We start from the raw sequence: 19,512 nt of genomic DNA on the forward strand, positions 1-19,512 counted from the left end.
AATTCTGAAATAAAATACATTGTTAATTATAAGTCCTCTAAAACTATATGCATGGATTGTTTCTATGAACAAGAGCTTCTAAAAGAATTACAGCTAAAATATTGATACTGAGTGTAAAGAGACTGAAGCAGTCCGAGAAACAAAGAAAGCTAAATACCCTAAAGACTGACTCAGTTCAGCTGTCCAATACCAACACCCACTGAGGTTAATGGGGAATTAAACATTCCCAGTTTCAGAGGGAATCCTGCCTATTAGTGCAGAAATTTTTAAGCATGATTTTGATCAAATTGTATGACTTTGTTGTACCAGTCTATAATAGGCTCCTTCTATCTTCATATAGAAATAGAATAGTGTTAATGGTCTAAAGAAGGGTAGTAGAGACGGCAAGATTTGAAATTCAGAATCATTAATTAAAACATATTTGCACAACAAAATGTGTTTATGCATTCTTCATCTTCACTATCTAGTGATCCTGAAACAGGCATTTGCAAAGTTTGAACAAAATTTGAGATATGTACAGAGCTTTTAAATAAACACAGGCATATCACTGGATAACCATTGTTGTTAAAAAACAGTTTTGCCTATATTAAAGCTTTCTAAACCAAAAATACGTAAGACACAATTAATGCACAAATTCTGTGCAAAAACATATTTCTGGTTGAATACAGTGTTACAGGGTAAAAATGATGTTCTTAGGATATACTTACAGCCCTACTGCCACCAAATCCACATAATCAATTTTAGCTGCAAACATTCATTTTAACAAGCTTATAGCTCTTAATTAATTTTGAAAGAATTCTATTTGATAAAGTAGCCTTGTGAGAATTACATATTGATGGTGGCAGAGGAAAGAAATTATTTTCATAGCTATATGGTGAAATTTACTTGTCTAGGTTTTAAAAAACAAAGCTCAGAGGTGCTGCTCTTGACATGATCTCAAGATGGAGAGAAATCAGTAATTACAGGGCCAGGCATTCAGTTCTATCCTAATTTTCCCACCAGTTTTTCAATGTTTCTGCTGCCTCTGAGACTTAAAATATTCTCATTAGGTAGCTGCAGAGGCAGCTTGCTTGCCTACTCCCTCATTCTCTCGCTGGCTTTTCCTTTCTTTCTGTTTCTTTCTTTTTTTTCCTCCTGCCTTGGGAGTGACCGTGAAGATCATTTGCTGGAATGATTGGCAGGTTAGAGGATTCAATGAGATGAGTTCCTCTTAGCGCAGGTCAAAAAGGCTAGTTAGCAGGAGCTGCTGAAAAATGCCAGCAGCATTCGAAATGGGAAATGTCATGACTTCGAGGCAGGGGGTGCCACCTGGAACAGAGAGCCCCCAGCTCATTAGCAAGTTACAGGATGCACGCTTAACTGGAGGGAGCAGAGGAGGAAAGATAATGCCCAATAGGGAGAATTATTGTGAAGTGGAATTGATTTCATGTATAATTTGTTTATCACTAGAGGGGACAAATGCTGCCCATCTGACATGTGCGGAGGAGTGTGGACTGTGAATGAAGCAACTTAGCATAATCTCTAGGTTGAGCTCTGGATTTAAAGAATGCAAACTTCTTTCTTCCTAACTGTGCAAATGATCAGGTCATGTTGTATTAATTAAACCTGACATACTCTCAAATGGTTTATCTCTGCAATTGTAGCAATTCAGCAGAAGCTTGTATATATGAGTTGCATTCATTATAAAGCGGGGCGGGATTTCTGGATGTGATTTTCTCTCTACACACACCCCATTTAGCTTCTGCTGGAAGGCGAAAAAACCCCGTCTCCAACACAGACTGAATTATAAAGCAGCTCATGTTTATTTTCAGTGGGTAGGCAGACTGCATGAGATCAGAACACCATTCCTAGTTTACAATGCATTGTTATTTGAATGACTTCAAATTACCATTCCCCCCCCCCCAAATTTAGGGTTTGGAACAGACAATTCAATTTAACCTTCCCCCATCTTGTAATACAAGCAGCTCATAAGTTATTCTTACTCATGCACAAGCACAGTGGTCTCTAAGATTTTCTGAGAATATTTTATCTTGCAAAGAACCTTCTGGGGGCCACATAGCAATGTTGAACATGGCCATAGGCAGACCAATAGACGTGATTCTTACCATTGTACAGTAGACACCCTTCAACCATGCAAAATAATAGGTTTATACGGTATACGGACACATCTCTCCATTCAGGCAAGCAAAAGATGACATCACACTTCAAGGACACATTCTAGTCAGGCAAAACACTCGAGGAGGGGATAGAGCAGGTCTGGGGAGGAGGTGAAGTGTGCCTCAGGTGTGTCCCTGGGGCCAAATAGAGAGCACTTGGACTAGACCTCAGGTTCCCTATTGAGTTAAGCCTATTTTAGTTGAACTCTAAAATAAATTCTACTTATTCCCTGATAGATACATAAGATAATTGGTGTGGAAAAAAAATATTTGTGCATAATATTGAATAGCAGGAAGATAATATATAGTACATGCAATGTAGGTTTCAGGCCCTCTTATTCCAGACAACACAGTATTGTCACTGACTAAAATAGGATTAGGATTGGGTGAATTTTATAAACTATAACTGAAGTTTATATACAACATGGGAGACAAGCAAACTTGCAAGTTGGCTTATCACTTGAGCTGACTAAAAGTGAAGTATTCTGATGAATACTGCCACAGAGAAGGAGTCATGGTTTGGCCTCCATCCCTGGTCACCCTTTCCTGCGCTCTGTTCCTCAACCCCAGCACAGTGAAAGAGCTGATAGAACAGATTGGAGTGGGGACTGGTTCATGTAGTCTACCCCCTCAATTCTAACAAAACAGATGGTCTGTGAGAGATGAGTACTACCTCCATTTTAGGCACATATGAAGTTTATACGACTTAGATCAATACGTAGTCCAGTATTTCTACTCAGACTGGCAGCAGCTTTCTGGAGTCTGAGGGAGAGGAAAGTCTTTCTCAGCCTTGCTGTCCAAATTGCTTTTAACTGGAGGTTGAATTGGACCTGGGACTTCCTGCATGAAAGCATATGCTGTACCAGTGAGCTGTATCACCTTGCAGAATTTCTGATCTAGAACTTTCTTAATAGCAACCTTGTACATATTAAGCGCAGTCCTGGATGCCATAGGTAGAAACAAATTGAACGCAGACAAGTAGTTTCATTTGATGAGCTGAATTGCAGAGGAGGATGAGAGTATTCCATGTCTACTCAGTAGCCGGCATAGAGAACAAGTGGCAGTCCCCAGCAGACTAGCAAAAAAATTGCAGGCTATTAACTTATGTGGACTTATTTACAAGACTGCTTTATAGGGCATTAACAACTGTGAGTGAGAACTTGGCAGCAAATTAATTTATGATGGATCAGGACTTCATTAGTGTTTGGAGACACTGATCAATAGACACAGCTTTCTCTTGAGCATACTGTGGTGTTTGACAATAAGTGATGCGAAATGTAGGAAGATGCAAAAGAAAATGACACCACACACTACAGAGAACAGCAGAGTTCATTTTACCTCTTAAGGTAATTTGATTTCTACAGACATATTTCCCTTATGGTGCCACGCTGCTATAGTCAGCATGTAGCTGCAAGTAAAGATGACATGGTGTAGATATAATATGTTGCTGACATCCGTCTGCCTCGGGAAACAATGAAGGAGTGCGCCTTTGGGGGTGAAGTTAAACTGTCAGAAGGTTGTAGCACCTGCTGTGGCTGTAGAGACCAATATGGGAGAGACGTGCTTTGTTGCAGCTGGGGCAGATGAAGGCATCCAGTTGTGCTGCTGCAGATGCCCCTTGGTGTTTCTTCTCTCTGGATTTCTCCCACTGGTCATTCGTCAGCTGGTCACTGCTATGGATGCATGACCTGACTGTGTCCCCAGGTACTGCATTCGTCTGCAAAGTGTTCCCACATGGCAGGGTTGATTTTGCCAACCTTCATGTCACCTTTGCAGACACCTTTGTAATGCAGCGTCGGTCTGGCAATGGGCCTGGTGCTCCCCACATCCTTGGGGATCCTGCCATCTTCCAATCTGTGGACATGACCAAGCCAGCGTAGATGTGGCTGAGACAGGAGTGCAAACATGCTGGGAATTGGGGCGTGTCTTTGAGACTCTGTCCTCCCATGTGATACCCCAAATCTTCATGACACAGCACATGTGGAAGGCGTTGAGACGTGTTAGGGGAGGGGAACTATCTCTGGTGAGGGACACATTGTGTTCCTGCTGTGTAGGATTTGGGCAAGACCCCACAGGCAACCTCTGCCAACCTTGGCAGTAACTTTCAAACTGAAACTTCTTTAGGACTTGGTGACTGACGCACTTTTCTCTGTGCAATCACTGCCCTCAGGCTTGATTCCTCAAAGCTTGGTGGCCACACCTTCCTTTGTGAAAGCTGTACTTTTATTCTTCCTCAGTTTAGAAATAGATTAGTTTGCTATATAGGATTTGGGCATAATGTTTCTATTTTTTGTTCCAGGTCTTTGTCCAGCATCTTGTTGAGCTTTGTTATGTGATCCTGTACCCTCCTAAATAGCACATACACTGTATATAAAATTTCATTGTGAGTAGACATGGGTTTTGTTCCAGGATGAAAATTAGAACTGTGAGTGTTTAGCCTATGAATATATTTAATGATGGTTGAAAATTAAATTGTACAGTTAGAATATATTAAAGCAAAACATTCTAGCCAGTTAGAAATACCAAGGTTTAAGTGAGTGGTTTAGAGAACCATCAGACTTCTTCAAAAGCTTACAAGGCAGGTAGAGACTAGTGCAACCCAAGGTGCCAAGGTGGCAGTGTAGGAAGTAATTACTTTATTTTATTAAAATGGTCTAGCCCCGCCAAAAGTGCTTACCTTGACATCTTCAATTTTATCATTTTTAGGGTCGTCCCCCCTTTTTTACTTCAGTATAGAATCTGTGATTCATCCTTCTGACCTTTAAGAAAGTGAAGGTGGGGAGGAAATCTAAACAGTGCTGATACTTACTGTTAATAATAAGCAACCTTGATTGTGTTGGGAAATGGCTTTAATTATTTCTAAGCCAATTTGCATTCAACCACTCCTGTGCAGTTTGTTTCTGTAGTTTACTGGTCTGCATCAGGAGAAGGAAAGAGGCTCGCCCTGAAGACTCGTGGGCTGAGGGCAGCAAGCGGTAATCCAAAAACTCATAGGGAGGAACAAATAGCAATTCACTGCTGTATCATTGGTGATGGGTTGCTGTTTAGAATCAGGAGACATTTTCAGGGCTACAGTATCATTCTGTCTACCAAGGGAAAAAAATTGTTCTACTAGATTGCAGAAACAAGGTACACAGGAAAGTCAGGAAAGTACAACCTCATTCAGGGAAGGCTCTTTGCCCACCTCCCAACATGAGAACCTGAGACACGTAACATCTCTGTCTTTTAAGGATTCATCTTCAGTTTATTGGTCCACATCTGTCCCATCACTGCCTCCAAGCACTGATCTCACACCTCAACTGTCTCTCCAGAGTCAGATGGAACAGAATGATAGAGGTGGATGTCATCTGCATATTGATGACATTTGACTCCAAATCTCCTGGCGACAGCTTCCAGAGACTTCATATGAATGTTAAATAGCATGGGTGACAAGATCATCCTGTGGGGATACCACAAGTTAATTTCCATGGTGCTGAACACAAACCTCCCATGACTACTTTATGCAAGTGGTCCTGGAAGCATAGAAGCGGAACCACTGAACAGTGCTTGAAAAAAATCTAAAATGCATTTTTCAAGCCTAAATGCTGTGGGAAGGTATTTGTCTCTGTATCTATATGGAGTGACCACACCCACTTTTGCCTTGGCCACACCCATCACTGGCATGTGGTGCCCAGAAGGTTGACAAAGACAAAACTTCGCCATCAGGCCAGAACAGTTTCCCAACCCTTGGAAATATACACTTGCTTTTTCTGCCATGATTTTCAAACCTTTGGTTTTAGCATTGAAGGGGTCAATCAACAGCACACAAAGCTGTCATATGAATGAGTGTTTCTTCTAATGATGATATTTCATTCAGCTTTCACTGTTACAAATGCTACACTCTTTTACCATCTATTTTTCTTCTTAATGGAATCTAGATGGTGAGCTTCTAATGCTGTGGTATGCCATTTACTGTTACATTGAAAATGCCTAGTGCATTTGGGAGGAAATGAAAATGTAGTAGCAGAATAGGTAGAGAGGAAGTTCCCCCCCTTTTTTTTGGCAGATCCTAGACATCCAAGAATTGAATTTTATTTTTCAGGAGAAAATGCTTCTAACATTCTCCAATTTATACTCCAGCTTGCAACATCACTGAAGATTTTATTCCCTCTTTAGAACCAATCTTTAATTATATGTTTGTGTGGATTAAAAATAAATAAATCTGAGGGGTTTTTTGTATCTGCACAATAAAAGAAAAATAAATAAACACCCCTGCACTCTGTGGATATGTTGATCTGTTCAAACACAAGTGTTTGAAATGGCCTGGCCTGAACTCATATAATTTCCAACTAATTTTGGATTTGGGCAGTAAGAGCAGATGGATAAGAACAAATGCATTTATCATATAAATATGTAGTAAGTTAGATACAACTTATTCCCCAACTATGCAGACAGGTTGGCTTGCCAATCCTTTGAATATTAATACCAGTTGTATCCTGTTCATATTCTCCACTCTGTGATACAAAACAATTATATAATGGGTAAAATTTGGCAATCTCTGCTTTTTTTAAAGCAACCTTTCCTCCCCTCCTCCCCCCTCCTCTACGTACCTCTTTCTGTCTAGTTTCTCTGAAGGTTACCAAGGAGGAGGCCAATAATAAGAAAAAAGGGGAAAGGAGCTTTAAAAAAAATGCTGTGGAAAAGAAAATTAAAAGAAAACTGGAATGAATGCTTCACTTGTTGGCTATTACCACAATTACCATACCTTAGAAAATATGCAAGGAATAGTTAATTATGACTAAATGAGCTCTTTTTAAAGTCCATGGCAGGCCCCAGGATCCAACTGTCAGTACTGTGAAACATATTGAATTGGAAGGCTGGTCTCCCTGTCAGCCAGTAGGATGGTCTGCCTGAATAAAACAGACAGTGAAAAGATATCTGGTTTAGAGTAGCCTCAGACAAGGGAAACACGTACAGCATTTGCATACTTTTCCTGCAAAGGGGTTTAATCCTAAGAAAGAAGGAGATTTCTGTATTGTCAGCCAGGGCTTTGTTCGGAATGAAGAGTAGAAGGAAATCTGATGAAGGGGTCTTTCTGAAAGCTTTGCTCTCAGCCTTGAGGTTGTCCTAGCAAAGTTATATATTTGCAGATTGTTTACATACTATTGTCTGCTTTAAGGTCTCCTATATTCAAAAGGCTCAAAGTATTCCCTTCTGCTTGCACAAAAACAGGGGTTTTGTATGGTAAAAATGACTTGCACTCCAAAGCTGAAACAAGTTCTTTTTTACTATGTATGCAAAACACCCTCATTCTCATCAGTCAAACTCAAACAACCCAAAATATTTGAAAGACTGGAAAAAGAAAGCAGAAACCACATCCTGTATCATATATCTGCTATAGAAGTCTATACTTAATATGTTTTATAGTTTGTAGCTTTTGGCAAAAAACGGCAAACTAAAATTAATCTCTCTGTGTGAGAAATGCATGTGAGAAAAACATATTTTTTAAAGTTTAACTGCATTGCAACTAGAGTGCCTGGCTCCAAAATTTTAGCTGTGAAGACATTGTTCAGTTGCTTGCTGTGATTCTTAAATTAACAATACACTTTCAATATTTAGGATACCAGATTGGACAAATAACCCTTATTCTTCACATTATAATGAAATATAACTCAGATCCTTCCCCCACATGTACCACAAAAACTGCAAATAGTCTTAATGGTCTAAATTTTTATAGTCTGTGGCCCTCTCCATCAGATACTTTGTATTATCCTTGAACGAAGGCAATATTGCAAACAGTGAGACAAAAAAAAGGCTTGAAATGCAAGAAGTGTATGTATGTAGAGATACCTGTAAGCAAAGACTGTACTTCTTGCATATCATAAAATCATAGAATTTTAGAGTTGGAAGGGACCCCAAAGTCCATCTAGTCCAACCCCCTGCAATGCTTGAATCTCAACTAAAGCATCCATTGTAAGTGACCATTCAATCTCTGCTTAAAAACCTCCAATAAAGGAAAGTCACCACCTTCCATGGGAGGTCATTCCACAGTTCTTAGTGTCAGAAAGTTATTCCTGATGCTTAGTCAGAATCTCCTTTCTTGAATCCATTGGGTTTGGATTCTACCCTCTGGAGCAGGAAAAAACAAGCTTGCTCTATCTTTCCCATGTGACAGCCATTTAGATATTTGAAGATTGCTATCATATGCTTGGTTTCCAGACCCTTTATCACCTTGGCCACCCTCTCTGCCTATGTTCCAGCTTGTTAATATCCTTCTTAAATTGAACTGGACACAGTACTCTAGTTGTGGTCTGACCAAGGCAGAATAGAGCAGGGCTATTACTTCCCTTGAACTGGACACCAAAGCACTCCCTCTCTCCATAAACTATACTGTAACTAAGATTTTAAAACTTGTTTGTTTGGTACTAGCATTAAACACATTATTAAGCTGTTATCTAGTATTTATGTGGATATATAATAAACATTTATATTTATGTAATAATGCTTAATACATAAGTCAGTGTAATAACAAATACAACATACATTTGGGGAGATGTTAAACATCTGTGTTTGTTTCCAACAGCTAGTAAGTACATTTAATATAGATTAGTTTTTTTGCAGAGAGTAGTTAAAAAATCTGGCTACAAACTGGTTGCTCCATTACATGGATTAAATATATTGATTCAGTAGGGATCTTGTGTCAGGAAATAGGCTTCATAAATCTAATGAGAATGTCAATAAAAACCCAAATAATGTTTGATCTGTATTGCCTGAATTTTCAGAGGGGGTTCTACAAAATTGTTTTTTATATACCCCAGCAATAAAGAGAATGCCCTCTTGTAAATCAGCACATGCCTTTAAAGCTAGTATTCAGAAGACAGATACAAAATAGTTAGTTCTCAAGGGGGATGGGATGGCATGCCAAAATGACCCAACTTGAAACATCTGTTTTAATGGTTTGGAGAAAGCTTGTGGATGAAGTTATATTAAATGTTTGAAAAAGTAGTTAGACTCTAGCATCTATGGTTTGAATAATCCTTAAAAACTGTTGAGGTTTTCTTCATTATTATTTTTTGTGCAGGGCTAGAAACCTAGACATATTTACCTGGAATAAGTTCCATAGAATTCAGTGGGACTACCTTCTGAGTAGGCATGTATTGGATGGTGGTGTTAATCACTGTTTAGAAATTATCCCTTGCTAGATGAGATGAACTTTCCCCTCATCCCTAAGCACATTTTTACTGTGAGAAGCATGTCAGAATATGGGGGGACTAAATATACTTCTTTTGTTGCTGAGCTTGTCAAGCACACCACTGTGTTCTCTTTCCCACCAGGAAGGTCAAACCGCTGGGGGCCATTCTATTTTCTGACACGATCCCTACTGTCTGTCCATGCTGTCTGACAGATTGAAACAGTTCTCTGTGTCACTGTGCTTTCAATGCTTTCTAAATGCTTCATTTTCTATGAAAGAAGTAAAATATGTAAGCGACAAGAAGAGAAAATGGCAGAGGAGCCACAGCCTCTCCTATATTAACCAGTCAAAACCTTATTTTTTCAGTGTCCAAGATGATGATAAATAGTTCACGTGCATTAGGTTGAGTCTTTTGAAAGATATGGTAATAAAACGATTAAATATGCAGTGTTTCAATAGTTAAAGTGAAATAGGGGGCTTCTTTTGTTCACTTACATTTCAGTTTTATATATTTTGATTTGAGGTATGTATAAAGCCTGAAGAAATTAGTGCTGTGCTGAGTCTTGAATACTCTCTAGATAATTGAACTAATTAAATCTTTACCAACATTAACACAACTCCAGCATTCCTCGGACAGTGGTTAATTATTGCAGGAACATGGCAAGCTTCAGCTAAACAGATGAAAATAGAGTCCTGTGGAATGGTTATTGAGTTTATTCTTTATTCATCTTTTGATAAGGTTTAATTAAAACTGCCTCTCTCCATTGTGGTAAGAATGAATGTGCTTGTTTTCTTAGTGAAAGCCGAATTATTCCCTTCAACCATGGTTCAGCAATCAAAGCTGCTTCAAAGTTTTGGGTTATACTGTAGCTGTGGAGATATAATTGCTGAAACTCTCTATGAAGGCTTTATTCTTTCTTGTGTTTCTTTATTTTTATTTTTATTTAATTTACTTTCAAGAATTACAACATCCTTTTCCAGCTGCAGTTAAATTTTCCAAATGTTGATTATATATACATGGTGAAAGCTCAGAAAGGAGTAATTAAAAAACAAACATACAAAATATTTATTTAAGCTCTCCCCTGACAAAATAGTAAGAGGTCATTATTTTAAAATTGTAGTTGCAACTGGTATTTTTTTTTAACTTGGCATCATTTAAGCAAAAATCCTACACTTGTTCAGAAGCTAGACTTTAAGATGAAAAAAAAATAATGACTGTGTTTTTAGTGGCAATGAAGGACAGGAATAGTGACTCTTTACATAGGCATACCAGGCAATGATTCATTTTAAAGCAAAAGTGCTAAAAGTATTGATGCCTTGCCAGTTTATAAGAAAAGCAAAACTCACTACCTCTCCAGATATGCAGTTCCATTTGCTACCCACAGATACACAACTTCATTTTTGAAAACTTATTTTATTGTGTGTTTTTTGAAAAACAGTACAATAAAGCTATTATTAAGAAACTTACTATTCATGTCCTATTATGTCAAAATGAGGTTTGATACCATGGGGGGAGGAACCATATTTCTACCTTAAAAGTCAGCAACAGAATGTGTAGATGTGCCCAACACCTGTAAGTGTGCAAGTAGTTGGTTATATGAACAGTTTGTGAATCACTGTCCATGCTAGGCTGTGGGAATCAGGCTAGAGTGAGTTAGGAGCCCAGACCTGAGAGTTAGGGCTGAAGAACAATTTGAAAAGATGGTAAACCAGAAGGCAGAACTGGTAGAATATGACAGGAGTTGGCATCAAGAAGCAGTCTGGATTGGGAGGCAAACCAAAAGGCAGGGCCAGTGGATAAGCCCAGAGTCATAAAGAACAAGGCAAGAAACAGAAGTCACACTAGAGCTTAGATAGGACTTGTTGCTTGACTAAATCACCACTGAGTCAGGAAATCCTCTTATATTCTGTCTTGCCCATTAGTAGCCAATGACCAACCTGGGAAAGATCAGTCTGGAAAATTTGTCCCTGAGACGCTAGAGTGACACTGCTTTTCAGGAGCAGTTCCTGACAATCATACAGGTATCCATTCTTTTGTGTGCTAACACTTCACCGGATCCTCCAAGCTGGAAGGTAAGAAGATGGGAAGTAATGCTTCTTCCTGACCCAATACTACCCTTCATGCCAGTGAGCATTCTGATAACCTGGTGTAGTGAATGCATCACCTATGATGGTTCTTGCCCTTTGGAAGTAGTTCTTCAGTATTCTGGCCCACACAAGCTCAAGTGATAGGACTATAGCATTATGTAAACTTCTAGGCACAGGATATTGGAGCTGTAATTTTGGTGCAGCAAATCTAGGCCTCCAAGCAGTGCGTAATGGCATTTGATTGCAGCCTTGGTCTAGTTATGAAATGTGTCAGGCAGTCTGATTGGAAGGTTGTCCCATCTCCAAGTCTTGTTTGTGATGTCTGAGCTTCAATGACCTATTTAGGTATGTGTGGTGTTACTGGTCCTGTGTAACCTTTTTAAGGTACACATAGGTTTTCCTAAAGGGGAAGATCATGTCTCTCACAGACTTGCATCAGGAGAAGGATGCAAGAGGGAGATAGGTTGAACACCCTCATGCTGCAGTTCTGATCTGGATCGGAGCCCTCACAACTTTCCTATAGTGCTATATTAGTTGATCATGAGCAGGTATCATGAGCAGCTTGTTACATTTCTATATTATGTGAAGCAAAATCACTGGAAAGAGAAAAGCCAAGTACAGTAAATAGAAATGTTCAGCTGGGGTAGAGGGGTTGATACTCTAATCAGTATTAGATACCCAGAGGCTTTTTTCTAATGTAATTTTCTATTTTTGTAAAGATTGTTTTTCCCCCTGGATACCAAAAAAGACAAGCCCTTTGCTGTAATTATATTGAACACTTAAACAGGGAGAAAAGAGCAGATGTAGCATTTTTTCTTGGTAAGTTCTCAGTAACCTTGCATGTTAAAGAAACCCTATTTTCTTATACGGGGGCGGGGAGGCTCTGTAGATGTATAGCTATCATAAAGAAGAAATATCCTTCCACCAGTTTTTATCCTTCTAATAGTACTGACACTAGCTCAGTTTGCGCATAATGCTAAGCCAGACCTTGACTTAGTGTAAGCATGTGGGTTCTGGAGAGGAAACCACAACTGCTTTGCTTCTTGTCTGGTCCTGCTGCTGCTGTGCTGCAGTGAGCTAAAGCATGGTTTGGCTTGGCCCTGCCATCTGAAACAAGTTTAGCAAATCATGAACTGTAAGCCATGGTTTGGCTTAGCATTGCATGCAAACAGGGTCACTGGTTTCATTTGTAGTTTGTGTTGATTAATACCTGCTTGACTGATGCTATGCCATCCTTAAGCAAAAACACTGCTGGATTGAAATTAAGAGGGAGAACTGCTGAACCATACAAGTTTGTAGCTAATTCAATCAGAGAAGCATGAGAGAGGGCGAGAATGGCTAATTGTGTAGGACAGCTTTGTCAGTATTTTTGCTCTGAAATGGTGGGAAGCAGCCTGGGTTTCTGATGCCATCTCTCTGGATTTGGCAACATTTGGCTTTAACCCAAAAGAGAAAATGGAGTGTATACGTTTCCAGCAGGGTCTGTTGCTCTTGCACAGAATGGTTAACAGTGACATTAGTAGACAGAATGACCATTCCCCTAGTCTTCCTTTAAGCAGATCCTTTTAAATGTATTATTGGGTGGATGGCCCATTACTTTGAGGTGTTAACTACCTCCCCCCCCCCTTTGTTATATATACACTACATTGTTTTCACTGGAATTTCATTTCATCCCATTCTTTATTTTCTACTTGTGTCCGGAATTAATTGTGTTGACCTTACCAAGTGGCATGGCAGTTACAGCCCGGCAAATCCATGCCACCATCACCTAGCCTCTCCTTGCCAGGCTCCAACAGCCAACAGAAGACATAACAACTTCTCCCATTGGCTTTGGGAATTCAAATTGGCCCATCTGCAAAATTGGCCAATTATAGGCAGGTGTGGAAGCAGGGATTCAGAAGGGTGGAGCTGATAGGGACTCCCTAAAGGAGTCCTCACTGAAGGAGTCTTCACTGAGGTCCCCTCACCTGGCTTAAAGCAGACCCACCTCCTCGCCCTTTTCGTTGCCTTTTCGATCTCCCTCCATTCCTTAACTCATGGTTGCATCATTTCATTTCTGTGTGATATCTTGTTTGACTTTGCTATGGGTTGCTTCGGTATCAGTATTCAGTATATCACCCTCTGTTGGAAACAGCATAATACCAGGTAGATGTTTTCTGAAACTGAACCATATATATGTTTGTGTAGTGATTTTTAAATACTAAAAAGGGTCCAAGCAAGTAAATTTATAGTATATTTCAACATTGAATCCCCCCATCAAATTTACTTCAGAATTCAAGCTTATTAGGGCCCTAAGAAATATTGTTGCATAGTTGCTACATAAAGTATGTGAAATTGGGACATGGAGCATGTGGTGTTCTTGATCATGTTAGGGCCTGTCTGCTTCATTTGCAAGCACAGCAGTTTAAAATATGTCTGCCGTAAAGCTCAGTTCTTCTCTGAAATGTAGCCTTGCAAGGGTTCTCCCTGCCCCCCATGCAGTCCTTGCATGAATGTAGGTTAAGTCTGACCACCTGTGCTGGATGTATATTACTATGAACATGGTTGTTATAGGCACTTGCTCCTTGAAACTCGGCTGCATATTTCTCATGCAAGTAGCCAATAGCTATGAATAAAATTAATCTATCCCACTTCACGACATATTTTTTCTTTTGAACTCCCAAACCTGGAATGCTCTGCTGCACACCGAGCAATAGACTATGCCTTTCAGATATTGTCTGTGAATTATCCCACCTCAAACTTTAGTGTTACGTCTCTGCAGAATTTGAATGTTGATGCATGTTTATAGAGGTGTTTGTGTTAAGAAGCAAGAACCTCAAGGTCTATGGCTGAGTCTTGCTCTGTGAGCTGCCTGTGTCTGTTTCTCCTGCACAGCCTTGTACATACACAGAAAGGAATGAGATTTGTAACATTAGTCCCTGCAATTGGCAGGCAGCATGGATCACCTGGACTGCCCAGAGCTGATATAAATACAGGTAAGGGATTTCTGTCCTTACCTGTTTAACAGACCACTGCCCTCTGCCTGCTGTACTTCAGACTCATGCAAAAATCCCTTGCGCCTGCATCAAACCTTGGGACCCTAGAGCTGGAGAACATAACTATCAATAGGTTTGCATTCGGGTGTGACTTCCCATGATCCTGGAATGGCCCGATTCTTTGGACTTTTAAAAACATATATTAATTTACAAAAGCACTGTTAGCTTGCCCTTTCTGACAAGCTAGTTGCCTTCTCTTCAGTTGGTGTTTCAGCTACTAATACAAAAAGCCATCCACTGGGGGCTACCAATTGCATCTAGAGCGTTGAGGGAGACGAGCGATGTTATCCCATTTTTTTCCTGCCCATATCCTCTCTTGCCACTCTTTGCAGCGGATATTGATCAATTTTACTTCTAAAACACCCTTCATCAGTAGAGATCCCAAAGTAGTCACAAGCTTAAAAAAACAAAACAGTAAAATAGTGTTTCAAACAGCAGCAATTCACAATAAGCCTGAGATCTTAGCAAATTTTAGTCCAGTAGTGGCCATCCATCTTTACTGGGGAAGGAAGATGGCATCAGAGGCAACCTTCAGTGGGAAATCAGTGCAGAGTTGGGCAGGGAGGTAGCTAATTGCAAGCATGTGCTTAAAAGAACATGTTTAATATAACATGTAGTTTGACCTTCTGAAGTTTACCCAGTAATACATGTGTTCATAATAACATATTCAGATTTTAGGATGCTGAATACACTAGTAACTCATATGTAATTCTTCTCGACTGATTGTACAAGAATTAGAATGCTTCAAATACAGTGTTGAACAATAAGCCCTTTTACATCTTTAACCGCTTTCAAATGTATTTTTAATCCATTAACAAACTTCCTAATACAGCATTAAATCTACATCTTCAAATAGATTTTCCTGCCTTTCACAATCTTTTGTATTCATTTTATTCCGTACCTTCCATTTTTGGTTCCTTTCCTTGACCTTAGCATACAAATGTGTAATGGGAGAAAAAATGATTGACTCGCAGAACAGGGGTCTGCAGTGTAGTGATTTCATGCTCAGTTGTTGGCTAACAAGCTGCCATAGTTTCATTTAGTGAAGCCCAGTTGCAAAAGATGAAGGATTGTGTAAGGCCCAGCTGCCAAGGTTACAGAACAGACTGCTTAAAGGACTTCAAGGTTCCAAGTGTGAGGGGAATTGTCTCTGCCCAGCAGGTATGGAATAGATTTAGACAGAGTCTGTTGTGCACAAGATGCTGACTGGCCTAAGCAATTCATAAATCCCCACCAAAATTACAACATTCTCCTCCCATTTCGCTGTGTACATACTTAACCCTTGCACAGCTGTTCTGGAATAGCTTGTCTTTCAAAATAGGCATGAAATATAAAAAAGCTGTTTCTACATACTTTGTGGTAATAGGTTGAGGTAATGATCCATGATAGAACCTGGCGTAACCAAATGCATGCATGTACTACTCTACTGATATAGCTTTATATTTGAAAAGAAAAAGGCAGTCCTTTTAATTACCCAAATAGCTTGATAGTCAAGGGCCCCTCAAACTTTCTAAGCTTGCTTGACAGGGCTAAACATTTCTGAGGCCCATGAATCATAATATGGTGCTAATTACTGATATCCTTTTATATCCTTTTATATTGACAGTTAATAATTCTTGTGAAATTGTTAGATTCATTGCTAAATTTCATTGTGGCAGGGAATTCCATAGTTCAGCTTTTCTCAGGCTGAATACAGACATGCTCTCTGGAGGTATTGTGACTCAGCCTTCCCATTTTAGGCAAAATTTGCTAATTCGGAACATATCTCTCAGCCTCAGACCTGCTACCAGGTTTCAAATTTCTAGTGTTTCCAGCCTTTCTTTGTATTCTTTAGTCTTCTTTCCTCTACCACCACCTCTTTAAAAGCACATGGTGTTTTCAGCTAAAAAATCCATATCTGGGAAGATTTCAGTTAGTTATCTGCTTTTGTCATTTACTGTATTTTTCCCCTCCAAAAATTGAGGGGAAATGTGTGTGCGTCCTATGGAGCGAATGCAGGCTTGTGCATTCTCCAGCAGGGAGAGGCTGCACGGGGCTATGGCTTCTTTAGCCCTGCGCAGTCTTCTGGCAAGGAGAGGCTGCACGGGGCTAAAGGGGAAGCCAAAACAGCGAGTGGGATCCATTCTTACATAGCTGCACGCAACCCCTCTGCAAGGAGAGGTTGTGTGCAGCCTGTACTGTTGCTCTTTGGGGCTGGGGGGGCAAATATTTTTCTTCTTGATTTCTCCCCCTAAAAACTGGGTGCGCCCTATGGTCTGGTGTGCCCTGTGGTGCGAAAAATATGGTAAATCCAAGAGAAATATTGTTTATTTGCAATGTTCGAAAGGATTTCACAAACTTAAATCATCCATCCTTCCAATTCCTGAATTATATACTGTAATATAACTGGATGATGCAACAGGCATCTACTATTAAATTAAACATAGAGGATAGTTGAAGTAATAGGCTATTTCTACCTGTGTCAAAAAAGGTGTCATAGTGGTTAATTAAGTTGTTTTGCAGTTTTTAGCTTCAAGGTTTCTCTATGCATTTCATTAGCACTTATTATTCAAACACTTCATATACAGATCTGTCTTTAAGTAATATAGACTAAATTGTACAGTCTTTTCATATACTGTATTGGCCTGAATACAGTGGTACCTCGGGTTAAGAACTTAATTTGGTCCGTTCTTAACCTGAGGTACCACTTTAGCTAATGGGGCCTCCTGCCACCGCTGCGCAATTTCTGTTTTCATCCTGAAGCAAAGTTCTTAACCCAAGGTACTATTTCTGGGTTAGCGGAGTGTGTAACCTGAAGTGTTTGTAACCCGAGGTACCATTGTATAGGCCTCATTTTTTCCCCAAATTCCGACCGTGAAAAGTGGCCTTACAAAAATTGGCTTTTACAATATCTCTGCTGAAACAGACATACGGTAAAACGGAACAGGTGTGAGTGCCTGCGGAATTTTTAGAGAGCGGCTTATATTCAGGTATTGTCTTTTTTTCTTTCCCCCTCTTGAATTCTAAAGATGTGGCTTATATTCGGGCCAATACGGTAATCTTTCTCCTGCTGTGCATTAAATTCATCATAGCTGATACATTTTCCTTAATTTTGTGGAACTAGGTAACATTTTTGCTATAATTCTGTTGTTGCCTTATAATTCCTATTCATAAGGAATTCCTATTGCCTTCTCACTTCCCACTTCAAAATTTACTTTAGAATCATATCACTGCATTTACTAAAAAGGAAGACAGCAATATGAGGTAATAGTAATCAATGCATTCTTTGCCACAAAAATGCACTCCTTAAGGAATTATATGGTGCTTTTTATTTACTTCTTAAATTTTTCTTTCATGCTTTACATTTGTATAAGTTTACTGCATCCTAGATACTTGAGAAATCAGCCTGCTAGTCTGTTCCTTTACTGACCCCCCCCCCCTTTTATAAGCTGCTATGGCAACATTTCTTATCAAAGGACCTTGACTCTTGAATGTATGAAATCCCAGCTGTAGAGTTTGATACACCGAAGTAACTTCCACTTTACCAAATTCATCCTATATTTAATTCTATGGGTACAAACCTTTCTACAGGGCATAAGTTGAGTCAAGACCACAATGAGAGATAGCTGCTGATCACATTCTTCCAAATCTCAAATTTCAAACAATACTTACAAATATTTAAAATGGGATAGTTCCTTCTCCTGGTCGTTAGATGAACAATTTGCAAATGACCCCAGGGAATTAATGTTCCACAATTTCCATATCATCCCTGTAGCAGAAGGCAAAACGTTGAGAGAACTGCTAAGCAAGCCCTGTGACATTAGAAGAAAACCCCAACAAAACACTCAAGCAACTTCTGTCCCCCAGCCAGGTTCCTCTGTCTTAACATAACAGGGCACTGAGTTACCTAACTTGGGAAGACTGTTTTCCCTTTAGTTTTACCTGAGAAATACATTCCCCTAGCATAAGGTATGTATCTCAATTCTGATGATAAAACCTTGTTCTGTACTCTAAAACAGTGTTGCCCAACCGGTGTTCCGCGGCACACTAGTGTGCCGCGAGACGTTGCCTGGTGTGCCGTGGGAGGGAGGTGGGCGAGTCGGGCAGCGAGAGGCGGGGCGGCGGCGGCATCTCCTGCTAGAAGCAAATCCAAACATGGCGGGCGCCTCCCTCGCTCCTTTGTAGGCGGACCATCGAGAGAGAAAGAAAAGGAGGCGAAAGAGCAAGAGAAGGCGCCTGCGCGGAAAGAGGAGCGAGCAGTGAGCCTGCGCGCTGCGGCGCCCGAGTGCAGTGGAATTCCGTGAAGAGGGGAGGGGGGCTGGAAAAGAGAGAAAGGAAAGATTTTTCATTTTTTTAAAAAAAAAAAAAGGAAGAGGGAAAGAAGAGAAAAAGCGGCAGAAGCTGAGGGGAAGGTTTCCGTGAGGGAGAGAGAGAAACGCGGGGCTGGCGGGACCCCTCCTCTTCCGCCACGCGTTGCCCGCCACCGCCTCAGAATCTCCTCAGGAGCGGCGGCGGCTGCTCCCCCTCGCCCCCTTCCTCCCCCCCAGCCCCCTCCCAACCCCCGGACAAGGGACGCGAGGCGGCGCCGCTGAGAGGACGGGAAGGCCCCTGGCGGCGGGGTCGGCTCGAGCAAGGAGGGGCGAGCGCTAGCCGGCTGGCTCTAGCCCGGCAAGAGGAGGAGGAGGAGGAGCACGCCGTCGCTTCCACAGCGGCCGCCCCACACTCCCCTCCCCAGGCACCGGCGGGGAGAATGACGGAGCTCCAGTCCGCGCTGCTACTGCGGAGACAGCTGGCAGGTCGGTCCGTCCGTCGGTCGGGGCAAAACACACCACAGCGCAGGCAGAGGCAGGCAGGCCCGTCTCTCCCTGCCCCCCCTCGGACCTGGCCGGCCTGGGGTTTGCACCCCAAACATTCATGTCCACCCCAGCTACACAAGCCACACCTTGCTCTCAGTTCGATCTGTCAAATAACTCACCTATCATTCACATAAAGAACCTAGTCTATCCTCAAACGTCAGAATGTACCTCCTCTCTAGCTTCCCCCACTTCATCTAGGCACTTTCAGCCCTTACTTTAACCCACCC

The 19,512-nt window shown here is 40.8% G+C and overlaps 1 protein-coding gene and 1 long non-coding RNA gene across 14 annotated transcripts in view; one reads left to right on the forward strand and one right to left on the reverse strand.

Moving 5' to 3' along the window:
- The window catches only part of CDK14 (cyclin dependent kinase 14), a 229,515-nt gene that overhangs the window by 190,838 nt on the left and 19,165 nt on the right, over nt 1-19,512 (forward strand). The gene's annotated exons all lie outside the window — the stretch shown is intronic.
- LOC310828089 overlaps nt 1-19,512 on the reverse strand; it is a 249,367-nt gene that overhangs the window by 24,650 nt on the left and 205,205 nt on the right. For 7 of the 8 annotated variants that reach the window (XR_014556634.1, XR_014556635.1, XR_014556636.1 and 4 more), the window contains 2 exons: nt 18,102-18,198; nt 13,123-13,536 (listed from right to left, as the gene is read on the reverse strand). The exons of the other annotated variant lie outside the window; for it this stretch is intronic. This is a non-coding gene — a long non-coding RNA (uncharacterized lncRNA). Of the gene's footprint in view, nt 1-13,122; nt 13,537-18,101; nt 18,199-19,512 lie in introns of those variants that run through there. 8 annotated transcript variants of the gene reach the window in all.

The sequence above is a fragment of the Podarcis gaigeae genome (genome assembly GCF_964106915.1).
Source record: "Podarcis gaigeae genome assembly, chromosome: 12".
NCBI lineage: Eukaryota > Metazoa > Chordata > Lepidosauria > Squamata > Lacertidae > Podarcis > Podarcis gaigeae.